The 13428-nt window shown below is 45.2% G+C and overlaps 1 long non-coding RNA gene across 2 annotated transcripts; it reads right to left on the bottom strand.

Annotated features, from left to right (window-relative positions):
- Positions 1 to 3960: 3960 nt before the first annotated feature.
- Positions 3961 to 10793, bottom strand: LOC310764908. Of its 2 annotated transcripts, XR_014549345.1 has the most exons (4): positions 10512 to 10793; positions 10339 to 10421; positions 6208 to 6412; positions 3961 to 5487 (listed from the first exon to the last, which is right to left on the bottom strand). It is a non-coding gene; the product is annotated as an uncharacterized lncRNA (long non-coding RNA). The 2 variants fall into 2 exon arrangements; XR_014549344.1 differs by having other exon boundaries at positions 10339 to 10793.
- Between the last annotated feature and the right edge of the window lie 2635 nt (positions 10794 to 13428).

The following is a 13428-nucleotide window of genomic DNA, read 5'->3' as shown; positions in this document are numbered from 1 at the left end:
ACACTATATGCATTTCTGCAGCCACCCCTCCTAATGAAACACCATTATTCCCTCACATTTAATGGCATCTGCAGCTAAAAATTAAATCTAAGCTTTGCTTGCTTCTGCCCCATGACCTCCAGCAGCTCATTCTCCTTCCTTGGAAAAAAATAATTCTCATCAGGTGAGACTGGGCTGGTTAAGGGCAAGAGAGCTGAATTCTCCCATTTGTTTGTGGGTAAACAAGCACTCCCAAGGACATAGGGATATGGAGGCTGAGAATGGTGATGGCAAGTTTGAGGAAGTTATTATGTACCAGCATAGCACATACATTCCTGCTTTTAAAGGACCGTGCATGTACACTGCATTGGAACAAGACACTTTAGACGTGAGCAAGCCTGGCGCTAACTTAATACTCGAAGGCTCTGCAGATTGCTACAGGCTACCCTCTTTCTGGCTTCACTTCTGCTTCTGGTTATCTTCTCCTAAGGCACGCTGAAATATACTCAGAGTCGCAAAGTGATTTCATGCTCTTTATTCAGCTTATAGTGGTGAGGAGGAATGAATGAAAGTCCCCTCAAAGCATCTGCTTTATATACATTATTTACACAATGGGCTGCACATGATTGGCTAATTCCGGAATTCTACTGTAAGCCAATCAGGTTGTGGATTCACTTCTATCTGGAGCATGATTGGGTGGTTCCTTCCAACCAATCATACTGCTGCATTGTTCTAGGACCAATCAGACTGCTGCCTTTTGGATCCTATTGTTCTAGGACCAATCAGACTGCTGCCTTTTGGATCCTATTGTTCTAGGACCAATCAGACTGCTGCAGTTTGGATGCTATTCAACTCAGTACATAATACACACGCTCTTTCAAACGCAGATATGAGCTCCCCGGATTCCCAACAGTGCTCAGCATTCAGGAAGTGCTATGTGCCAATGCAGAGCGCAAGGTAAAAACCACAGGGTGAACTGCGAGTTGAAAGTCACTGCAGCACAGAGTCTCCTCCCCTTGCCCCACCCCACTTCTCCTTAAGGGCAGTGCTGCAAAAGGCGGTCATATACCCAGAGACCCCAAATGGCGAGAGGACAGGGAGGAAGACAAAGCTGGGCGCTCTGAGCCGCCTGCCAAGATGACCACATGAAAAGCTCAGAAAAGGCACGCCGGTGTATCTTAAAGTTTGCCGAAATCTGCCATTAGAAGTAGTGGCTGCAGGAGAAGGCGGGTTGCGTCAAACAGAGCCTGAATTGTGAAACAGGCTCTCAGGCTCTGTGTGTGGCCAGCATGGAGGTTCTTGCCTTGTGTGAGAGACATGGGCACCTCCCATTGAAAGGGTGGCGAGCAAAGAAAGGAGGAGAGCTGTGCGACTGATTTATAAAACCATACAGCTGGAAGCGACTAGCAGCTTTCTCTTTATTATTTCCCACATTAATTATTGTAATGCTCCTCAGGCTGCTTCTGGTCTTAAGCATTTTCCAGCCGGCCTTGAGCATTTCCTCACACAAGGTTGCCAGCTCCAGGATGGAGAAGGAAGGCCTTGGCAGAGTGTTCTCCCCCCCTCCCCCCTTGCGCTGACCTGGCAGGGATAGAAGTGGGCCCCAGTAGCACTTGCAGTGAGTGCTTGGTGGTTTTTTGGAGCCACCATTTTAATTTTTCAGAGAGTACCCAATGTCCTGTGGCTCTGGGGCATGGCAGGATAATTAAACAGGCTGGCACGGGTGGTGCAGGGCAGGGCAGGGCAGCATGATGGTGGGCCCTGCCAGCAGTAAATATTTATATCTGGCCTTTCCATGAATCAGGCCCAAGGTGACTAGCAATTACATAGACTTAATAATCAAAATAATCAGAATAATTCAAAACACCAAACGATCACATTCCAAAACAAAACCAATAAACAAGTGGGCTTAGACCACAGCAGAAGAGCAGATAAATGTTTAAAGCAGTCTTTCCCAAACTTGGGTCTCCCGCAGTTTTTGGACTACAACTCCTGTCATCCCTAGCTAGCAGGAACAACAGTCAGGGATGGTAGGAACTCTAGTCCAAAAACAGCTGGAAACCCAAGTTTGGGAAACACTGGTCTAAACAATAGCAAGACCATTAAAACATATAATCTCAACAGAACAAAAGCCTGTCTGAACAGAAAGGAGAAAGCCATCTGCACTATCTGTGGCTGGGCATGAATTCCCTGGACTACGGCGGCCATTTTGTAACTGGTAAAGACCCCCGCAGCAGCCCTTTTGTGGTGATGGCCACAAATATGCCCAGAAAGTTTCAGAACCCTGCTTTAGAGCCTTCAAGAACCGCTGCCAAACCACTGAGTGTTTGCACACACCTCAAACATTTGCCTTTAAATGAGCCGAGACTCGCCGTATTCTAGAATCAGCAGGTCGCAAGGCATTAAATATAGTTTCTGAGTTTCGCTCTTTTAACATGACAAAATAAAAACAGAGCATTTGCAGGTGGCATGTTTATTGCTTGAATTTCAAACGGTTAACATTAGCATTTGTTAATTTTGCTGCAAAACTTGAACAACCGGTTGCTCAAGAGGTTAGGCACTTTAACACAGATTTCTTTGGAAGCAAGCTAAGAAATTTGGGCAAAGACACATGCCAGACTTCTTTCCAATAATAATGGTGGCGGCGGCAATTGCCCTGTTTGGCTCCACATGAAATCAGGAGTTGCCTGGAATCTTGTGGCCAAGAGTTCTTAGAGGGAAGTATGGGAGGAGGAGAGGGATATTTCCTGCTACGGCAGGTGAGATGAAGAGAGCAGACAAAGTCATGGGATGAATAATGAAGCAGAAGAAGCTGTGGTTGCATCATCACCCACTTTCCATCTTTGTTCTTGGCTAGGCTTGTAAGGAAGGACTGTAGTTCAGTGGTGGAGCAAAGACTTTGCAAGCAGAAGGTCCCAGATTCCATCCCCAACATCTTCAGGTAGGGCTGGAAAAGACTCGCTGACTGAATACCAGTCAGTGTCAACTATACGGACCTAGATGGTCTGCCATGCTATAAGGTAGCTTCTTAGGCAACAACAGTGTGCGTTGCGGTGATGCTTGTCCAGCCCTGACATCTCACCCCAGCCCTGACCAAGAATGCAGCAGCAATGCCCATACACTCCAACATTTCTCTGATGAAAATAGGGACATCCTATTCCATACCCTCCAACATTTCTCTGATGGAAATAGAGATGTCCAGTGCTATTTTTCTAGAAAAAGAGGTGCCAGAATTCACCATGAATACCTCCCTTGTTCTCTTATAATGGCAACAACTTTCCTGCTATTGCTTCTGCTGCCCAATGCAACTGACCATAAAAGCTGTTAGGGATTTGGCTTTCTAGTGAACAGGATACAGACCAGTCCTCCCACCCATTAGTTCCATAGCTGTATTGCCAAGTACAATAGTAAATAATAGGGTAGACACAGTTCAAGAACTGGAACAACCTGGACTCAATTCGGGCCCCAAACTAAATCGGGGGACTTGTGCAGCCCTAAGTTTAATTAGGATTTTAATTAATCCATGTGTGGAGCAGCAGGAAACAAGCACTGACCAGACGCACAGGTTACATGGCCACATTCATCCCCATTATGGTGAAATATGTATTATATTTCTGTTTATTACAATTATTTCTAAATCTGTGCCTCTACATATACATTACTGTATGCTAATTTTATGCAAATCTGTATCCTCCATTTTGGTGACGCATTTCCTGGTTTGGCTGATGCATACATGGGCACCTTGCCTATGGGCCATGAGTGAGCCAGGACCTGGTGGAGAACCTGGTAGAGTCTGCTAGGTCATCAACAGAGCCAGGCAAAATTTGGAGCTTCCTTTCTTTGTTGGTTTAAAATATTTATTGCCCACTCCTCATTACAACAGCAATCCGAGAACAACAAACCGTCCATTTTTTTCAGGTCAAAACCCAGGATGTGTGTCTTCCAGGAAGCTCCAGGCGAGTCACATGACCTGTGCGGCAATCTTGCAGTGAAAAATGCATTTTGCTCAGGGGGCAGTCCTGCATGGTGGCCAAAAACATGTTTTTTGGATGCTGCACAAGATCACAGCCCTGGAAAAGTGCTTTGGGGGGGACGGGACCAGAGTGCAGCACAAGATGACAGCACTCAAAATGGCCGCCGTAATCTCACAGGCTTTCCCATTTTTTCCGGGACACTTGGCAGGTATGGAACAAGTTACATAAAAGGTGAAAGTACACGTATATAATAAAACAGTAGCCAGATCACCCTCACAATGGGTTTCTGGATAGCATATCTCTGTTGGCTGTGGCACCACCAAGAAAGAATTGCCCACAGAGAGACCACGATATGAAAGAAGGTTCTCCTTCAAGAAGCAAGACCCTGATTTATACAGAGCCTTATAAGGGCTTATCCACACTCAGCTTTAGCCCCACTCTTCCCAAGCACACGGCTGCACATTAAAGTTCTGTGTCTGAGCAGTTTGGGAAGAGGGGTTACCTCTGAGCTTTCTCTGCGAAAACCCGTTTTTTAGAGCTCAGTCAGAGCAAATGTTAATTTGGGTTTCCCACGGAATGATGTTTGCTCTGATTGAGCACCAAAGAGCAGGGTTTTGTGGGGGAAGCTCTGGTGGGGGAAAGGGGACTCAGACACAGAGATTTAAAGTGCAGACCTGGAATAAGGCAAGTGTGAAAAAGCCCTTCAGTCAACCTTGGATTTGACGCAACAGCAAATCAACAGCCAGTGCCGTTTAATAGTTTGCTGGCTTCCCTCTAAAATACCAGGCACCACATATATGAATGAGAGCCCTATCAATGGCTATTCTTGTGTTAGATAAGCAAAATGTCCTTCAGCTCTACCTGGCTGGCTTCTGTGAATGGAAGAAAGGATCTTCAGTCTGATCCCAGAAGACCCTTTTGATGTTTTTATGTCACTATTGAATGAAGCATGGCTTCAATAGTTAGTGCAGTAAAAAGAAAAAGTAATGGACAGGGCGGTGGTTGAGAAAGAGGAGGAGGTTTGAGGGAGCAGGGAAGTTGTTGCCGTGCAAATGCAACAACAAGGGCGTCGTATTGGCTCCACCCCTCCTGCCGCCTTGCCCCTCCCATTATCCCTTCCAGTAAGCAGCAGTGGTTCAGCCATTGAGAGGTCAAGTAAGTGCCTACATCATCTACTCCTGGTAAAAAACGCCAACTGCTTAGTCAAACATACACAAAATCTAGGAAGGAGTCCAGAGGAAGTACATCAGGCAAAATGTGCATAGCTTTCCAAAAAAGTGTCACTTCGAAAAATTCCAGAAAGGTTCCACTTCTTTGTTCCTTCACACGGAGACCACCTAACACTTTAAGGATTGTTGGAAATGTCTCCCACTTCCAGGCAGACACACACACTTGCCGTGAAATCCGAAAGCCACTCCCGTTGACCCCGTATTGCGCAGTGACGAGCCTGCACCACATTTTTTAAAAATGCTCCTTGTGTTTTGCAATCGTGGCCATTGCTCAGCTTCCGTGGAGTGTACTAACCATCTCATATCTGCAAAACCACAAAAGACATTTTTAAATTTATTTGTCTTTTTGGTCCTGGAAGATGGGGGCTGATTTCACCCGAAAAGAAAGCAGCTCCTCCCAATGAATAAATCAATAAATCAAATAACTAAATAATATAGGGGTGTGGGTGGTGCTGTGGGTTAAACTACAGAGCCTAGGACTTGCCAATCAGAAGGTCGGCGGTTCGAATCCCCGCAACGGGGGGAGCTCCTGTTGCTCGGTCCCTGCTCCTGCCAACCTAGCAGTTCGAAAGCACCTCAAAGTGCAAGCAGATAGATAGGTACCGCTCCGGCGGGAAGGTAAACAGTGTTTCCGTGCACTGCTCTGGTTCACCAGAAGTGGCTTAGTCATGCTGGCCACGTGACCCGAAAGCTGTACGCTGGCTCCCGCGGTGAGATGAACACCGCAACCCCAGAGTCGATCACGACTGGACCTAATGGTCAGGGGTGCCTTTACCTTTAATCAAGCGGAAGGACTGTAGCTCGGTGGCACAGCTTATGCTTTGCATGAAGAAGATCCCAGGTTCAGGAAGAGGTGGGAGAGACCCTTATCTGAAGCCCCAGAGAGCCACTATGAGTCTGTGCTGATCTAGATAGACCAGTGGTCTGATTTGCTACAAGGCAGCTTCCCAGGTCCCCAACCTTGTTAGCTGTATATTTTACAAAGAGGGTAGGCTAGTCGTGTATTTATTTATTTTTGCATTTACCTACAAAGCTCTAAGAAGTGCACTTGAATGGTGGCGATTCAAACGAAGAGGTGCTCTTCACCCTGATAGTTGCTATGAGACTTGATTTCAGAGACTCTGCCCGGCACATCTGGGCTCATAGTGCAAGGCACAGGGCAAACAGAGAGTAAATGGCCAATCTTTTCCCCAGTACGCTCATCTCTTTTCTAAGTATTCAACTTCTTATCTGTTGACAGAAATAGTTAATGATTATAGACCAGGTCAGTCTGACCCACACAATCTTCCCAGAGCATTTGGGAGAACGCCATGTTTCACAGAGCCACAGGAATGCAAAATGCATCTAGAAAAGCATTTTAAGGTAATGCAAGTGGCCGGGTGAGGCAGGAGAACCCTTATGTGGCAGGGGAAACGGCTACAGCCCTTCAGACTGCAGGTGAGACCTCATACCCTACCAGGATGGATCTGGAGGACAGGGGCAACTGCAAGAAGACCCTCAGCTTGGCTGGAATGTAGTGTCATAATGAGGCTCCTTCTCTCCCAGAATGGTCTTACTCAGAGGGCATTCCACCTGGTCACTGTAATATTCACAAGTGGGCTCTGGAACCACGTTTTGCAGCGTGGGTTGTTCCTCATTGCTAGATGTGCATTTTTCCAGAAAGCTTGCCATACCCTCCAACATTCCTCAGGTGAAAACAGGGACATTTCTCGCTTGTGTCCAGCTGACCCTATTTTCTTTCCATTGTCCCCCACCCACTGCAGAGCATTTCCTATCAGAAAACGTGCCGCCACCACTTCACCAACAGGACACAGCACAACATCCCTTCCACCATGCTAAGAAAACCCCTTAATCCTGATTCTATTTTATTTTATTCTTTGGTAGATTGACAAAAAAGAAAAACACGCAGCAATAAATACATTTTAGAAAGGGGCAAGATGAGATGCAGACGCACAAATATGTACTCCTTGCGATCCTCTCCTCTTTCCCTTTCTTCGTGACCAGGGTGGTCCTGCCCTCTGCCTGCCCCTCAGAAATGGCATGTCACGCAGGGCTGGGCCTCAGCACCAGCAACCTCTCTTCCTCCTTGCCTGCTCTCCAGCAGCTGCTACAAGCTGCTCAAGGGAGAAAGCCGACAGCAGTGGCCCTGGAGAGGCAACAGGATGCTCCTTTGCAACCGCCACCATTGGTCGGGACAAGCGCCGGCTCATCCTCCTCCCTGAGCTGGGCAGCGGCAGCACTAGCAGGGGAAATGGGGGCATTCTGGGATTGAAGCCAGGATAGCTTTCATAATTCTAGGACTGCACCTGGAAAATCAGGACACTTGGAGGCTATAAGCTCCACACCACCTCCCTCCCTCCTTCTAGCTTTCCATAGTGGGGGTTCCCATAAACCCCTCTGAAGTGTAGGTGGGTGAATCATGACTCAGAGTTTAAGGGCCAATGTTGTTGTTGTTGTTGTTTAGTTGTTTAGTCATGTCCAACTCTTCGTGACCCCATGGACCAGAGCATGCCAGGCACTTCTGTCTTCCACTGCCTCCCGCAGTTTGGTCAAACTCATGCTGGTAGCTTCAAGAACACTGTCCAACCATCTCGTCCTCTGTCGTCCCCTTCTCCTTGTGCCCTCCATCTTTCCTTTTTTTTAAAATGAAATATTTATTAGGATTTTTCAAATTCAATACAAAAACATCAAAAATAACAAAAAATGCAAAAAAAAATTAAAAGGAAAAATTTAAAATTTATACTTTCATATTTTCATTACCATATTTCCCAGACTTCCCCACACCTCCCCTTCTTGCATTCCAATTCAAGTTGTTTTTTTTTTTATAATATTTTTATTTTTTCCATATAAACACAACACAACAAACATAAACATACAAAGACAAAAACAGAACAAAAAACATGTATCATTTCATATCCTAATTTCATATACCTTTCTTCCCCGACTTCCTCATGCCTCCCCTTTCTGTATTCCAAATTCTTATCGATTGTTCAGCAAATCTTCCCTTATTTTAATTTAAATTTAGACTATTCTTCCTTATTCTCCTTGTCTTAACCATTGCTAATAGTAACCATTTACTTTCCAGTCCAACATCATTCTAACTTTCATTAACTTTGTAATATTTCTTTAAATAGTCCTTAAATTTTTTCCATTCTTCTTGCGCTGCCTCTCTTCCCTGGTTTCGGATTCTGCTCGTCATTTCTGCCAAGCCCATGTAGTCTATCACCTTCATCTGCCATTCTTCCAGTGTGGGTAGTTCTTGCGTCTTCCAGTACTTCGCAATGAGTATTCTAGCTGCTGTTGTAGCATACATAAAGAAAGTTATATCCGTCTTTAACACCCCTTGGCCGACAATACCCAAGAGAAAGGCCTCTGGTTTCTCCAATTCAAGTTGTTTGTTCAACAAGTTCCTGTGCCCTCCATCTTTCCCAACATCAGGGTCTTTTCCAGGGAGTCTTCCATTGAGGTGGCCAAAGTATTGGAGCCTCAGCTTCAGGATCTGTCCTTCCAGTGAGCACTCAGGGCTGATTTCCTTCAGAATGGATATGTTTGATCTTCTTGCAGTCCATGGGACTCTCACAAGTCTCCTCCAGCACCATAATTCAAAAGCATCAATTTTTGGCGATCAGCCTTCTTTATGGTCCAGCTCTCACTTCCATACATCACACTTGGGAAAACCATAGCTTTAACTATATATCCCCTTCATGGATCACTGCCTTGCTGTGGCGACCTGGAGCAGGAACCGGCAAGCCACTCCAGTACCCCGCCAAGAAAACTCCATGGACAAAGACAACAGGCATATAAAAGTTATGATGCTGGAAGATGAGCCCCTCAGGCCGGAAGGCATCCAACATGCTACTGAGGAAAAGCGGAGGACAAGTACAAGTAGATGCAGAGCTGATGAAGCGGCTGGGCCAAAGCTGAAAGGTCGCTCAGTTGCGGATATGCCTGGAAGCGAAAGGAAAGTCCAATGCTGTAAAGAAAGGGCCAATGGCAGAGGCCCAAATCCTGAGATGTTCTGTGATTGGGTGTCATGTATCAAATCGGAATGCAGGGGCTCAGAATCCATAGTCCAGACTGTAGCTCAGGCAAACACTGACCCCTGAATACACAACACCCTGCATGTGCTGAAGGAATGCATGGTTGCAGGGTCATGCCATCTAGACCTGCCACCAGGTGTACTAACCGCAACTGCCACCGCTGCCACATTCCCCTGATGTCCAGGCACTCCATGGATGTTGGAGCGGAAGAGTACAGATGTACTCTGGTGCAGCTTTCAGGTCTCCTTATGAGGAAGAACCCTGACTGGGCCTAGGAAATGCGGCTATCCCCTGTCCTACACTGCAAATATAAAACCATCACAGCATTGAGTGGGCTCCTTCCTCATCATGTGCAGTTTTTGTTCATTGCACAGTTTTTTACACGGGGGAGAATTGAAAGATTCTCCCACGATCTGACGATTGGCAGAGGTTGCGTGTGTTGGCATTTGCCCGCCAAACCTTTGCCTGCAGGCCTGCAGGAGTTTTGTAGCATGGATAGGGCCTGGATATACATATGAACTCATGCACAATCAGAAGGATCTCTACCGCCATTAAATTTATCATTCCGGTATAGAGCAAACAAACAGTTTTTCTACAAAAACCTGTTTGAGCTTCCCCCTCCCTCATCCCCTCTCCTTAACTGAACCAACCACAATTATTTTTCTGGCGAATGTTGTCAAGACAAGATAGGACATGCTATTTCCTGCCAAGACCTGGTCTTCTTCAAAAAAATTATTTTGTTTGTTAATAATGTGGTTTAGATGGGGAAGATTAGGGCTGAGTGAGGCATCTCAGATAAAAGATGACAATGAAACGACCAAACCTCCGCCCAAAATTTCAATCAAATTTCCTCAGCTTCAAACGGGATTAAGTTCACTTTTCCTGATTGTTTGTTTATTGTACAATGAAGATTTCCCTCAGAGATATATGAGTATTTTATTAGTTAATGTTTGTGAAGTGCTTTCAAGAGGTGTGATAGCACTAAAAACCCTGTGGTTTGAAAGCATTATCCCTTCAGTGCTGTAACAGAGTTGTGGTTCGAGTCTATTTTATAAAAGAAAGAAATATGCCTGCCAGTATATCTGTTAACAACACTGAAATGAATAATCCACTTACATCTTATATTTGGGTAATAAGAGTCAGTTTTTGAACTTCACACGTTATTCACAGCACCACCCAGTCCCTGTAGAGCTTTAGACCTAAAAGCAGATTAAATTTGGTGAGAAAATCTCCTACAGCAGAATGATCTCCTGCAGCAGAAAATCTCCCACAGCAGAATGATCTCCCACCTTGAGACCAGCAAGCATAGCCTCTACCTGCATGAATCCTTAGTGAGCCTCTGTCAGTGTAAACAGTACTGGGAAAGGTGGTTAGTCCCAACTGCCACTGCCTTCATAAATTGTAATAGCTCCCACACAAGAGCTATTTGGTGTGGGCTGTGGCTGGCTAGAGATTGCATTTACTGGCAATGGTGCAACTGCAAATCCTGAAGTGAAGATGCTCACCAGGACAGCATGCATAGCCACACCCCTCAGGCAAGTCATGATGCCCCCAGGCTTGACGCCCCCAGAGTAGAGTCTGGAGGTCGTGGACTCTCCTTCCTTGGAGGTGTTTAAGCAGAGGTTGGATGGCCATCTGTCATGGATGCTTTAGCTGAGACCCCTGCACTGCAGGGGGTTGGGCCAGATGATCCCCAGGGCCCCAGCTTTCAGATTCTATGATTCTATTCAATTTGGGTTCCTGATTGCGGGGAGCCTTGCGAGTCTGTTCAGGTGAATGTGCGCACAAGTTAACTAGTTTCTGGAAACTGTGGGTTGGGAGAAAGCTTTTGTGCTTGGGTCCTTCACAGAGGAGAAGGCTATCAACAGCTACCAGAATTTCCTTTTTTTATATACGTATATACATTTTAATTGATTTTTTAACATATGAGTTCCAACAGTCATACAACATAACTTCTCATCTTATACAATAGTTTAGACTTCCTTCAACACCTCTGATGATTTTCCGTTCTTTATCACTTATTCTGCATTTCTTAATTTCTATATTACATTTAATTGTCCTTAACTAATAATTCTCTTCATAGTCTTTCTTGCAATATTTCCAATAACCCACCTTACAAAACTTCTTGCAGTCCTACTAGCGTAATCTGTTCATCACAATTACTTTTCAAATAGTTCATATATTTACTCCAGTCTTCTAAGAATCTTGATCCCGCAGGTTTCGAATCCTTACTGTTAATTTATCTAGTCCATCAACTTCATCCTCCATTCTCCTTCATTCTCCATCCTCCATTGATAGTCCATCAACTTCATCCTCCATTCTTCTTTCGTCGGTAGTTCTTCTTGTTTCCATTTTTGTCCCAATAATATTCTTGCTGGTTCGGCCAGAATTTCCATAAAGGGGCTAGAATATGGCACAATGACTATGTCCTACCTCCACAGTCAAAGGGAGCACATATGATTGCTGGGAACTGCAGGTGGGCAAAGTGCTGTTGTGTTCACATCCAGCTTCCAGGCTTCTCACGGGCATCTGATTGGCCACTGTGAGAACAGAATGCTAGACTAGATGGGACATTGGCCTGATCCAGTGGACTCGCCTTATGTTCATAAACCCCTTTTAGATCTTGCTGCTCAATGTTCCAGGGAGGGAGGAGCACACTCAGTGCTTACAATTTTGCAATGCCTGCATGGGGCTATAGTAGCAGGTTCCCCAGTCATGTCATATGAAGCTGCCTAAGGCACATCAAGCATACTATTTCACATCCATCAAGGGGCAAGGACGTTCAAACATCAAAATTAGCTCAAATTGGTTCTACTTTTAGCTAGAGGAGTACTAACTTGGAGCGAGGTTGATGTTGCAATGGGTGAAACTGGCCATCTCTTCCGGTGTAATTGGGTCTGCTGTTGTTCTTCATTTTGTGGCTTTTCCTTTCAGCAGAAAAGCAAATGGGGAAACGGTGAGATTAAGAAGGGGTTTGAGGCAATGCGTTTGGCTTGAACTCATCCAGAAAACTTGCTTTGTGTTCAGATGTTTGCTTGTTGTTTCCCCTCGCCTGAAACAGTTTGCATGCCAGACATTCCCAGTGTCAATTTTTGCGCCAGGTTTATATTTAGTACTACAAGCGATGGCTTATTTTAGCAATATGAATGATGCTAGCTGCTATTCATTCCACAAGTCAGCACAAGGGGATGGTGTGTTTTTGGCTTGGGATTCAGTTAAAATTCCTGATTGTCTGTCTTTTAGCCAAATGCATGCGAAAATGCGGGTTCCAAACAACTTCAGCCTAGCACTTCTGCATCCTGTTGGTTTTGGTGGGAGAATTAAGCACCCGGATCCCCCAACATATCACAGATAAAAACTGTGACCTCTGGAGATTAAAACCTATCACAGAGCCTAGGACTTGCCGATCAGAAGGTTGGCGGTTCAAATCCCCGCGACGGGGTGAGCTCCCGTTGCTTGGTCCCTGCTCCTGCCAACCTAGCAGTTCGAAAGCACCTCAAAGTGCAAGTAGATAAATAGGTACTGCTCCAGCGGGAAGGTAAACGGCATTTCCATGCGCTGCTCTGGTTCACCAGAAGCGGTTTAGTCATGCTGGCCACATGACCCGGAAGTTGTATGCTGGCTCCCTCGGCCAATAGAGTGAGATGAGCCCTGCAACCCCAGAGTCAGCCACGACTGGACCTAATGGTCAGGGGTCCCTTTACCTTTTACCAAATAATACTCGATGGAAGCAAGTTGTCTGTTAAACTTGAAATGTCTATTCAATCTTGATTTTTGAATTAAGGCTGCACATACATGTTTAAAGCACGACTTCCTCCAATGAATCCTCTTTGTTTACCCCTCACAGACGTTTTCCATCGGTGGATTTTTAACATTAATGGCCACAAAAAGCTCAGCTGAGATCAAATAAGTGTTGGAAATGTAAAAAAGAAAGAAGGTTCTTTTTATCATATGAGGTGGTCTTGTAGTAAGGTTAAAGCTTACTGGGAAATGATATATGATGAATTGAAAAAGATGTTTAAAATAATGTTTGTAAAAAACAAACAAACCCAGAAGCTTTCCTTTTGGGAATTATAGGGACAGAACTTCCCAAACTACAAAGAAAGTTATTCATGTATGTGACTACAGCGGCAAGAATGTTACTTGCCCAAAAAGGAAACAAGAAGAAGTCCCAGCAAAATAAGAATGGATACAAAAACCTATGGA

This window comes from Podarcis filfolensis, assembly GCF_964270895.1.
Source record: "Podarcis filfolensis genome assembly, chromosome: 6".
Classification (NCBI taxonomy): domain Eukaryota; kingdom Metazoa; phylum Chordata; class Lepidosauria; order Squamata; family Lacertidae; genus Podarcis; species Podarcis filfolensis.
This window is presented reverse-complemented; position numbering and strand designations above follow the sequence as displayed.